The sequence below is a fragment of the Rutidosis leptorrhynchoides genome, chromosome 1, assembly GCF_046630445.1.
Source record: "Rutidosis leptorrhynchoides isolate AG116_Rl617_1_P2 chromosome 1, CSIRO_AGI_Rlap_v1, whole genome shotgun sequence".
NCBI lineage: Eukaryota > Viridiplantae > Streptophyta > Magnoliopsida > Asterales > Asteraceae > Rutidosis > Rutidosis leptorrhynchoides.
The window spans coordinates 43123176-43135296 of record NC_092333.1 but is presented as its reverse complement, the minus strand read 5'-3'; the positions used below and the strand labels follow the sequence as shown (position 1 = coordinate 43135296).

The following is a 12121-nucleotide window of genomic DNA, read 5'->3' as shown; positions in this document are numbered from 1 at the left end:
CTACTTACTCCGCCATTACTCGTTCCGACACCATTTGTTCCTTTCGTTCTATTAACCCCTGGTACGTAAACCTCACACTTCGCCGCGCTATGACCATTTCTTTTACACTTGTTGCAAAATTTGGTGCAGAACCCCGAGTGATACTTTTCACACCTTTGGCATAGCTGCTTCTGATTGTTGTTGTTGTTGCAGTTATTATTGTTATTGGGATGATTGTTGTAGTTGCTGTTGTTGTTGTTGTTGTTGTTGTTGTTGGGCCGTTTGTTGTAGTTGTGATTGGTGTTGCGATTGTTGGGATAATTGTTGCGATTATTGTTGTAATTGCTGTTGTTGTTGTATTGGTGATTCTTATCACCGTTTTCCTCCCACTTTCTTTTGACTTGCTTCACATTGGCCTCTTCAACAGTCTGTTCTTTAATTCTTTCTTCAATCTGGTTCACTAGTTTGTGAGCCATTCTACATGCCTGTTGTATGGAGGCGGGCTCGTGTGAACTTATATCTTCTTGGATTCTTTCTGGTAATCCTTTCACAAACGCGTCGATCTTCTCTTCCTCATCTTCGAATGCTCCCGGACACAATAGGCACAATTCCGTGAATCGTCTTTCGTACGTGGTAATATCAAATCCTTGGGTTCGTAACCCTCTAAGTTCTGTCTTGAGCTTATTGACCTCGGTTCTGGGACGGTACTTCTCGTTCATCAAGTGCTTGAATGCTGACCACGGTAGTGCGTACGCATCGTCTTGTCCCACTTGCTCTAGATAGGTATTCCACCATGTTAACGCAGAACCTGTGAAGGTATGCGTAGCGTACTTCACTTTGTCCTCTTCAGTACACTTACTTATGGCAAACACCGATTCGACCTTCTCGGTCCACCGTTTCAATCCGATTGGTCCTTCGGTTCCATCAAATTCCAAAGGTTTGCAGGCAGTGAATTCTTTGTATGTGCATCCTACACGATTTCCTGTACTGCTAGATCCAAGGTTATTGTTGGTATGTAGCGCAGCCTGTACTGCGGCTATGTTTGAAGCTAGAAAAGTACGGAATTCCTCTTCATTCATATTCACGGTGTGTCGAGTAGTCGGTGCCATTTCCTTCAAAGTAGTCAAATGGAACAAGTTAATCATACAGAATATTAAGAGTAGTTAATAGTATTTCGTAGCATAATATGAACTCATTTATAAAAGCTTTTTCTTCATATTAGCGTTTTATAAGTTTAAATTCGGGTAGTACCTACCCGTTAAGTTCATACTTAGTAGCTAATATACAATTCAACTACTACAATTCTATATGAAAAACTGATTATAATAATATTTCGCGTTCAAACTTTTACACAATATTTTACAAACTTACAATACCGCTTATTTTACATATAGCATGAAATATAGCACACAATAAATTTGATACAAGATAGTTGTGAAGATAATTCTAGCTAGTACACAAGTCGTTCAGCAAAGGCAATAAAGACACGTAATTCATACGTCCAGAAACAAGTCATGCATTCTGGTTTTACTAGGACTACTTCCCATCCTTGGTCTTGTGGAACATAACCGTTATGGCCGTTGATAAGACAGCGTGTTGTAACGTCGTCAAAGGGACGAGGGTTACGTAATGTCCAACAGTCCCGTAACAATCTAAAAACCTCATTTCTTACCCCAATTACCGACTCCGTCACTTGTGGGAACGTTTTGTTTAATAGTTGTAGCCCGATGTTCGTGTTCTCACTTTGGTGAGAAGCGAACATTACTAATCCGTAAGCATAACATGCTTCTTTATGTTGCATGTTAGCCGCTTTTTCTAAATCACGAAGTCCAATATTCGGATATATTGAGTCAAAATAATTTCTTAACCCATTGCGTAAAATAGCATTTGGGTTCCCCGCAATATATGCGTCAAAGTAAACACATCGTAACTTATGGATTTCCCAATGTGATATCCCCCATCTTTCGAACGAAAGCCTTTTATAAACCAAGGCATTCTTGGAACGTTCTTCGAATGTCTTACAAACTAATCTCGCCTTAAATAGTTGTGCCGAAGAATTCTGACCGACTCTAGACAAGATTTCATCAATCATGTCTCCGGGTAGGTCTCTTAAAATATTGGGTTGTCTATCCATTTTGTGTTTTTATACTGTAAAATAGACAAGAGTTAGATTCATAAAAAAAATACTTATTAATACAAGCAATTTTTACATATATCATAAAGCATAAGCACACTATATTATTTATATTACACCACACGAATACAACTATCTTATTCCGACTCGCTTGTTTCTTCTTCTTCAGTTTTGGTTCGTTTTGCCAAGTTTCTAGGGATATATGATGTTCCCCTAATACGATCCGTCGTTATCCACATTGGTTTAGAAAAACCTGGTGGTTTAGAGGTTCCCGGGTCATTGTTACAACTTAAGGACTTCGGGGGTTGACGATACATATAAAGTTCATCGGGGTTGGAATTAGATTTCTCTATTTTTATGCCCTTTCCCTTATTATTTTCTTTTGCCTTTTTAAATTCAGTTGGGGTAATTTCTATAACATCATCGGAATTCTCGTCGGAATCCGATTCATCGGAGAATTGGTAATCCTCCCAATATTTTGCTTCCTTGGCGGAAACACCATTGACCATAATTAACCTTGGTCGGTTGGTTGAGGATTTTCTTTTACTTAACCGTTTTATTATTTCCCCCCACCGGTTCTATTTCTTCATCCGGTTCCAATTCTTCTTCCGGTTCCGATTCTTCTTCCGGTTCCGACTCTTCTTCCGGTTCCTCTTCGGGAACTTGTGAATCAGTCCACGAATCATTCCAATTTACATTTGACTCTTCATTATTATTAGGTGAGTCAATGGGACTTGTTCTAGAGGTAGACATCTATCACATAATATCAAACGCGTTAAGAGATTAATATATCACATAATATTCACATGTTAAAAATATATAGTTTCCAACAAAATTTGTTAAACAATCATTTTTCAAGTAAACACGGTCGAAGTCCAGACTCACTAATGCATCCTAACAAACTCGATAAGACACACTAATGCAAAATTCTGGTTCTCTAAGACCAACGCTCGGATACCAACTGAAATGTCCCGTTCTTATTGATTAAAAACGTTCCATATTAATTGATTTCGTTGCGAGGTTTTGACCTCTATATGAGACGTTTTTCAAAGACTGCATTCATTTTAAAACAAATCATAACCTTTATTTCATCAATAAAGGTTTAAAAAGCTTTACGTAGATTATCAAATAATGATAATCTAAAATATCCTGTTTACACACGACCATTACATAATGGTTTACAATACAAATATGTTACAACAAAATAAGTTTCTTGAATGCAGTTTTTACACAATATCATACAAGCATGGACTCCAAATCTCGTCCTTATTTAAGTATGCGACAGCGGAAGCTCTTAATAATCACCTGAGAATAAACATGCTTAAAACTTCAACAAAAATGTTGGTGAGTTATAGGTTTAACCTATATATATCAAATCGTAATAATAAACCACAAGATTTCATATTTCAATACACATCCCATACATAGAGATAAAAATCATTCATATGGTGAACACCTGGTAACCGACATTAACAAGATGCATATATAAGAATATCCCCATCATTCCGGGACACCCTTCGGATATGATATAAATTTTGAAGTACTAAAGCATCCGGTACTTTGGATGGGGTTTGTTAGGCCCAATAGATCTATCTTTAGGATTCGCGTCAATTAGGGTGTCTGTTCCCTAATTCTTAGATTACCAGACTTACTAAAAAGGGGCATATTCGATTTCGATAATTCAACCATAGAATGTAGTTTCACGTACTTGTGTCTATTTTGTAAATCATTTATAAAACCTGCATGTATTCTCATCCCAAAAATATTAGATTTTAAAAGTGGGACTATAACTCACTTTCACAGATTTTTACTTCGTCGGGAAGTAAGACTTGGCCACTGGTTGATTCACGAACCTATAACAATATATACATATATATCAAAGTATGTTCAAAATATATTTACAACACTTTTAATATATTTTGATGTTTTAAGTTTATTAAGTCAGCTGTCCTCGTTAGTAACCTACAACTAGTTGTCCACAGTTAGATGTACAGAAATAAATCGATAAATATTATCTTGAATCAATCCACGACCCAGTGTATACGTATCTCAGTATTGATCACAACTCAAACTATATATATTTTGGAATCAACCTCAACCCTGTATAGCTAACTCCAACATTCACATATAGAGTGTCTATGGTTGTTCCGAAATATATATAGATGTGTCGACATGATAGGTCGAAACATTGTATACGTGTCTATGGTATCTCAAGATTACATAATATACAATACAAGTTGATTAAGTTATGGTTGGAATAGATTTGTTACCAATTTTCACGTAGCTAAAATGAGAAAAATTATCCAATCTTGTTTTACCCATAACTTCTTCATTTTAAATCCGTTTTGAGTGAATCAAATTGCTATGGTTTAATATTGAACTCTATTTTATGAATCTAAACAGAAAAAGTATAGGTTTATAGTCAGAAAAATAAGTTACAAGTCATTTTTGTAAAGGTAGTCATTTCAGTCGAAAGAACGACGTCTAGATGACCATTTTAGAAAACATACTTCCACTTTGAGTTTAACCATAATTTTTGGATATAGTTTCATGTTCATAATAAAAATCATTTTCTCAGAATAACAACTTTTAAATCAAAGTTTATCATAGTTTTTAATTAACTAACCCAAAACAGCCCGCGGTGTTACTACGACGGCGTAAATCCGGTTTTACGGTGTTTTTCGTGTTTCCAGGTTTTAAATCATTAAGTTAGCATATCATATAGATATAGAAAATGTGTTTAGTTGATTTTAAAAGTCAAGTTATAAGGATTAACTTTTGTTTGCGAACAAGTTTAGAATTAACTAAACTATGTTCTAGTGATTACAAGTTTAAACCTTCGAATAAGATAGCTTTATATGTATGAATCGAATGATGTTATGAACATCATTACTACCTTAAGTTCCTTGGATAAACCTACTGGAAAAGAGAAAAATGGATCTAGCTTCAACGGATCCTTGGATGGCTCGAAGTTCTTGAAGCAGAATCATGACACGAAAACAAGTTCAAGTAAGATCATCACTTGAAATAAGATTGTTATAGTTATAGAAATTGAACCAAAGTTTGAATATGATTATTACCTTGTATTAGAATGATAACCTACTGTAAGAAACAAAGATTTCTTGAGGTTGTATGATCACCTTACAAGATTGGAAGTGAGCTAGCAAACTTGAAAGTATTCTTGATTTTATGTAACTAGAACTTGTAGAATATATGAAGAACACTTAGAACTTGAAGATAGAACTTGAGAGAGATCAATTAGATGAAGAAAATTGAAGAATGAAAGTGTTTGTAGGTGTTTTTGGTCGTTGGTGTATGGATTAGATATAAAGGATATGTAATTTTGTTTTCATGTAAATAAGTCATGAATGATTACTCATATTTTTGTAATTTTATGAGATATTTCATGCTAGTTGCCAAATGATGGTTCTTACATGTGTTAGGTGACTCACATGGGCTGCTAAGAGCTGATCATTGGAGTGTATATACCAATAGTACATACATCTAAAAGCTGTGTATTGTACGAGTACGAATACGGGTGCATACGAGTAGAATTGTTGATGAAACTGAACGAGGATGTAATTGTAAGCATTTTTGTTAAGTAGAAGTATTTTGATAAGTGTATTGAAGTCTTTCAAAAGTGTATAAATACATATTAAAACACTACATGTATATACATTTTAACTGAGTCGTTAAGTCATCGTTAGTCGTTACATGTAAGTGTTGTTTTGAAACCTTTAGGTTAACGATCTTGTTAAATGTTGTTAACCCAATGTTTATAATATCAAATGAGATTTTAAATTATTATATTATCATGATATTATCATGTATGAATATCTCTTAATATGATATATATACATTAAATGTCTTTACAACGATAATCGTTACATATATGTCTCGTTTAAAAATCATTAAGTTAGTAGTCTTGTTTTTACATATGTAGTTCATTGTTAATATACTTAATGATATGTTTACTTATCATAGTATCATGTTAACTATATATATATATATATATATATATATATATATATATATATATATATATATATATATATATATATATATATATATGTCATCATATAGTTTTTACAAGTTTTAACGTTCGTGAATCACCGGTCAACTTGGGTGGTCAATTGTCTATATGAAACATATTTCAATTAATCAAGTCTTAACAAGTTTGATTGCTTAACATGTTGGAAACATTTAATCATGTAAATATCAATCTCAATTAATATATATAAACATGGAAAAGTTCGGGTCACTACACTTGCTTCGCGCCGGGGGTTCGGTTTTCAATGTATTTTATTGCGTTTAGTAAAATTATTTTGTGGCTAACGATGATGTCGTTAAAGCGCAACTCGAGTCGAACTAAAAGGTATAACCCGTGAGAGATTTAAATGTTATTTTAAATTAAAAATATATGTGCATCTCCGCGTTTCGCTATGGAATTGTCGACTTTTAAAAATTTAACGCAAAATCAACGTGTATGAAAAGTACCCCAAATATTTAGCGTTTTTTAAAAAGCGTCCGTTTTGCGTATAGCTAGTGACATTGTGTTCCTAAAATTATTTCGAGTTTAACGATGGTGTCGGAAAAATTTAACTCGTTGCGAGCGAGAAGATATGACCCGTTGAATATTTGGGTGGAGTTTATTTAAGATTTTTTATGAAAATGGTTATTTGACACTTTACCCCCTGTTTGGGGGTCGATTTGGATTTTTCAAAAAAAGTGTGGGGGCGTTGTTGGTAAAATGAAATTTAGGTAAATTTTGTTTAAAAAAAAGTAAAAAGTCGAAAATGCACTGGGTACTATTCATAACTTATGTCTTTGGAAAAATTTAACTCGTTGCGAGCGAGAAGATATGACCCGTTGAATATTTGGGTGGAGTTTATTTAAGATTTTTTATGAAAATGGTTATTTGACATTTTACCCCCTGTTTGGGGGTTGATTTGAATTTTTCAAAAAAGTGTGGGGGCGTTGTTGGTAAAATGAAATTTAGGTAAATTTTTAAAAAAAAAAAAAAGTAAAAAGTCGAAAATGCACTGGGTACTATTCATAACTTATGTCTTTGGAAAAATTTAACTCGGTGCGAGCGAGAAGATATGACCCGTTGAATATTTGGGTGGTGTTTATTTAAGATTTTTTATGAAAATGGTTATTTGACACTTTACCCCCTGTTTGGGGGTTGATTTGGATTTTTCAAAAAAGTGTGGGGGCGTTGTTGGTAAAATGAAATTTAGGTAAATTTAAAAAAAAAAGTAAAAAGTCGAAAATGCACTGGTACTATTCATAACTTATGTCTATTAGGTAATATGTAAATATGCTTAAAGTGATGTACAATGTGTTAAAAAAGTTGTAAAATGTGCTTATAAAGTTATACACTGTACTCAGAAAGTTGTACATTGTGCTCAAATATAGTATAAGATAACAAGTCTTTTATCGCTGATTATACCGTCAATTCTTTGCAATTAATCAGATGATTCTAACCTCGGTTTGAATGGATTGAGAAATTAGGGTTAGGGTTAGGATTTTGGCATGGTTTGAAATGGATTGAGAGGTGCGGTGGTTGTTGATCCACACCTGTGAAACTCCGACGACTAGTTGTTGAACCACCAACGCCGCTCAATCGACGTATTACCCTTTAACAACTGAAACTCCAACGAGTGGTTTATGTTAACGAATATTGAAAATTGAATGTTTGGATCTGAAAATCGAAGGTGCGGAACTACAAATCGAAGGTGTAATTTATGTTTAGCAGCTGAAGGTGCGGTTTATGTTAACGATTGTGTCAAGATGTGAATGAGTAATTTATCTTCAACAGGTGAAGGTGTGCTTTATGAACGGGAATTGATATTTCCAAACTTGTTTTTGATAAATCCACACAAAGTCACTAAACTGCCCTTAATGATGTGTTATATAAAATTTTCATTTTAAAATATTGGAGGGCTGGAAAGTAACAACAAAAATATGTGGATCTATCACAAATATGTTTGGAAATATCACCTCCCTGTCTTTATGAACAAATGGGTTTTCTGGGTTTTGGAGTAACAAGTGAAAGGAATGTGTTCATGAAGGATGAGTAGAGAGTATTTTCCACGTAAGCATAAATATATCGATACTAGTGCAAAGACCCGTGGATTCACGGGTTTTTTAAAAGAAAATTTTTGTAATGATACGTTATATAATCAACATGTAGATAAACTAACATAATTCATCAAGTTATATGAAATAAAAAACAACAATGTTTAAACAAATACTTAAAAAACAACAATTAAAAATAGGAATACAAAAACATAGTCTTAAATTACTACTACCGAAGATAAAGTGCAGGTAGCAAAACTTGCAAACATATTAACTCACTTCTTGCATACAACTACTAATATAAACATGCAGGTAGCAAAACAGATTCAATGCCCATATAAAGTGTGAGTCAGCCATCTAGGCTTTCGCTTACAGTCCTGCTGGTAGATCTTGTACCGATTTTGGATACAAAAGTTTCAAGTTTTTAATCTCGTGTAAGTCGCAAGTCTCTCATATTAGCAAACTTGGACATTTTGGTTGCCTTGTTAATTGCAGTGATTCCAATAGCTATGAAAATATTATTAACTCTCATTCCGATGAGTTTGTTGTGATCTCCCCGATGTTGGACTTGGCGACCTCGTTTTTTCGTTATGCTTGGATCGAAATTACGGCGGGCATTCCGGTTACTTGTTTTTCAAAAGATAGCGCACTTAAAGTTGCTGAGTTATTTGGAGATGTGATTTCGATTACGAAAGCGTCTTCAACATTGGGCAATGTATGTTCATACTGGTTCACTTCTTTGACCACTTGACCTCATGAATATGTTCGATGTCCCACAACGATAAATATAACCACAAGAAGTTAGTTGTGCAGCAGCAACAGCAGCCTCCTTGGCTTTCCAGATTCTATTGTAACAACAAAACTACAATTTATACAATGAATAAACTATAAATTATAACAAAAGTTAAATCGATTTAACTTTATTACAAAACTGAGGTATGTAAAACATAATTAATTAAAAAGAAATTAAATGGAAAAATAAAACAAACCTAAAGAATAAAACACCTATAGGTTAAAATCAGCATTTCAGATCTATATTGTCACAGAATCATGATTGGCTCTAAATATCCATCAAGAATCATCGCTTTTAGGTTTTTTCGAACTCAACTATCAAGCTGTCAAAGAAGAAAAAACAGAATTGAAATAAGAAACAATGAAATTGACATGTGCAGAATGAAACTTAATTAAACATTATTGATATTTTTAATGTTTTGATCTTTAATATTGAAGTAATGGGTTCAAGAAACCTTTCAAAAATATCAAAAATGAAAGGTTACTTGAACCTTTCAAAAATGATATTTTTAAAAAAACCTAAAAGTAAGGTTACTCGGTATAAATATCAACATTAAAGAACCCTTACTTGAATGGTTACTTGAACCTTACAAAAATATCAAAAATGAAATGTTACTTGAACCTAAAATATCAAAAATGTAGTAATGGGTTCAAGTACCCTTTCAAAAATATCAAAAACTCAGTATAAATGAAACTACAAAGCTACTAATAATGCAAGTACACCTTTAAAAATCAATGTGGTCATTTCAATCTTCATTCACTCAAACCTAAATTTCTGCAAGTAGAAATAAAATTAGTATACACGCTTACATTTCAATTGGATGTAAAAAATTGCAACAAAGACATGTTAAATTCGCACATAAGATTTATGCTTATGAAATACTATTGGAAAATCAAATACTGAACTTTGAAGTTCCATGATGTAAATAACCTAAGACTTCAACGATATGAAAAACTATAACATAACTTATCAATTTATCATGCATTTATTTACAAAACCAAACATACAAAAGAAGGATCAACTGTAAAAAAAGTAAATAAAAATCATAACATTAACTAATGAACATGAGGAAAATCATTAGAGAGATGAGAAAATTACTTGACCAAAGAAACCAAAGAATGAGTGTACTTACATGGAAGCAAGGTTAAGTATGTATCTCCATTGAACTTCATTGTATTGAAATAACAATAACGAATATCAAAGTTCAAATAGGTCTTAGAGATGTAACATATAGGTCTTAGTTCTTACAAAGTTCATGTATGAGTTTTAATGTACATTTTGGAAAATGGAGATACTACAACGGCAGAAACAACTTGCTAAAGCTAATGACTTGCGTATGCGTCCTTTATGGGTTCATTTGATGCAGGTGTAAGTTACATAAAACTTACATATATTACAATATAAGTTCTAACTTATGTGTTTGTAGATTGTTTTTCAGGTCATATAGGAAATGCGGCATTGTTCGCTTATGTGTAGGTTGTTGGTTTTCAAAGTCGAGGTGTCAAAACGGGTTCACTGGATAATGTTGGGTCATGGGTCAGATTGATATGGTGTCCAGATGGGTAATTTTGTAGCTCATGTTAAAACTGGTCAGATATAGACTCTTTTACCAAATTGATATTTTTAATGTTTTGATCTTTAATATTGAAGCCTTTGTAAATCTGCCAAATACTATAAAAAATTTAAACATTATAGCATATAAATGGATAAACATACCTTCAAAAACCCTGCGAATACACTTATAATATATTTCAAGCTTGATTTATAAGCTCGAGTTCCGACTTGAGTTGAACAAAAGCCCAACATGACTGTGAAAAGCTCAATTTGGTTGTGCTTTCAGCCGAATCGAGAGAGCAAATAAAATCTCTACTCTTTTTGAGGCCTAAGTTCAATCACAAACTCTACACATTTCAATGGTTTAAATTATTGCTTAGATCGAAGGTTTAGAGCATATCAAACGAATATGAGTGATTACAGAGCTTGTCCAAAGTATATTTGTTACGAAAAGACAATCTGCAGATTAGATCATGTACCACGAGCTTAATGACGCACCCGACCAAAAAACTAAATAAACATTTAACTTAAATTTTAGGAGTACCATGACTATATATTTCTTTAAGACATTTCATCGAGCACATTCGGTGCATTTTCTTCGAAGAAGCTTAAACCTTCCATCTTTCAAGAAGCTTAAACCTTCCATCTTACTTATCTGCTTTTACCCATTAGTCAAAAACAGTAATTTGTTATTATAAAAACATTAAACCAAAATTTGAGAATGAAAACCCCCATAAGAAAACAAATAAGCAATAACAGTACAGAAAATCATCCATTAAATTAAGTTCTGCGTATTTATCAATCCGATTTTTAAAACGAATTTATGAAACCGATTATAAAGCGAAAAAAGATAGTCAAGCTTAAAAAACAAAATATTTGAGCAATGATGTAAAAAAAACCTGGTAGAGAAGAAATCATAGGAATTAAGCTCTTCAATTTGGCCCTGGAACAATCATGAAGGAAACATAAGAGCAAAGGAGAAAAAAAAAAAAAACATAGCTAAAAGATTATTCCAAATCCTAATTGCAATGTTCTTATTCTTTGTTGATGTTTTAGTGTTTGATTTTTGAATTGGTATGTAGAATTGAACTGAATAGGCACACTCAAAGTTTGAAAGCTCGAGGTTGTGGTGCAGAGTTGAAACCCTAGCACGCGTGGTATAAAAGCCAGTGAAGGCAGAGTCGACATGGTATTATGTTCCGTATTTCAGTTTAGGTTAAATAGAATTCCGTATTTCTTGACTATTTACTCCTGATGTTTTTAATTTGTATAATTTTAATTTAATTTTAATTACTTTAATTACAAGTGATGATGTAAGCGGTCATTAGAAGGTGCCAAGTGTCCTTAAATATTTTTTAAGCTAATGTTTAAATTATGTCATGATGTCATACAAATAGGATTTTACAAGCATTGTAAGATTAATATCTTACATGGCAACAAAAATTAATTAGTGACCCGGTTGTATAGGTCATGGGTTGCGTACAATAGAACAAATTAAATAGTTTAACACATACAATAGAAACTTTGAAAGTTAGATACATACAATAGAAATTTAGTGAAAGTTCAATGCATTTTCAATC

At 33.0% G+C, this 12121-nt stretch overlaps 1 long non-coding RNA gene across 2 annotated transcripts; it reads right to left on the bottom strand.

The window, feature by feature from the left end:
• Positions 1–8412: 8412 nt before the first annotated feature.
• LOC139859311 (uncharacterized) lies at positions 8413–11718 on the bottom strand. 2 transcript variants are annotated; one of them, XR_011763125.1, is made up of 6 exons: positions 11441–11718; positions 11086–11196; positions 10704–11000; positions 9710–9761; positions 9184–9309; positions 8413–9039 (listed from the first exon to the last, which is right to left on the bottom strand). It is a non-coding gene; the product is annotated as an uncharacterized lncRNA (long non-coding RNA). The 2 variants fall into 2 exon arrangements; XR_011763124.1 differs by having other exon boundaries at positions 10704–11196.
• Positions 11719–12121: the final 403 nt, after the last annotated feature.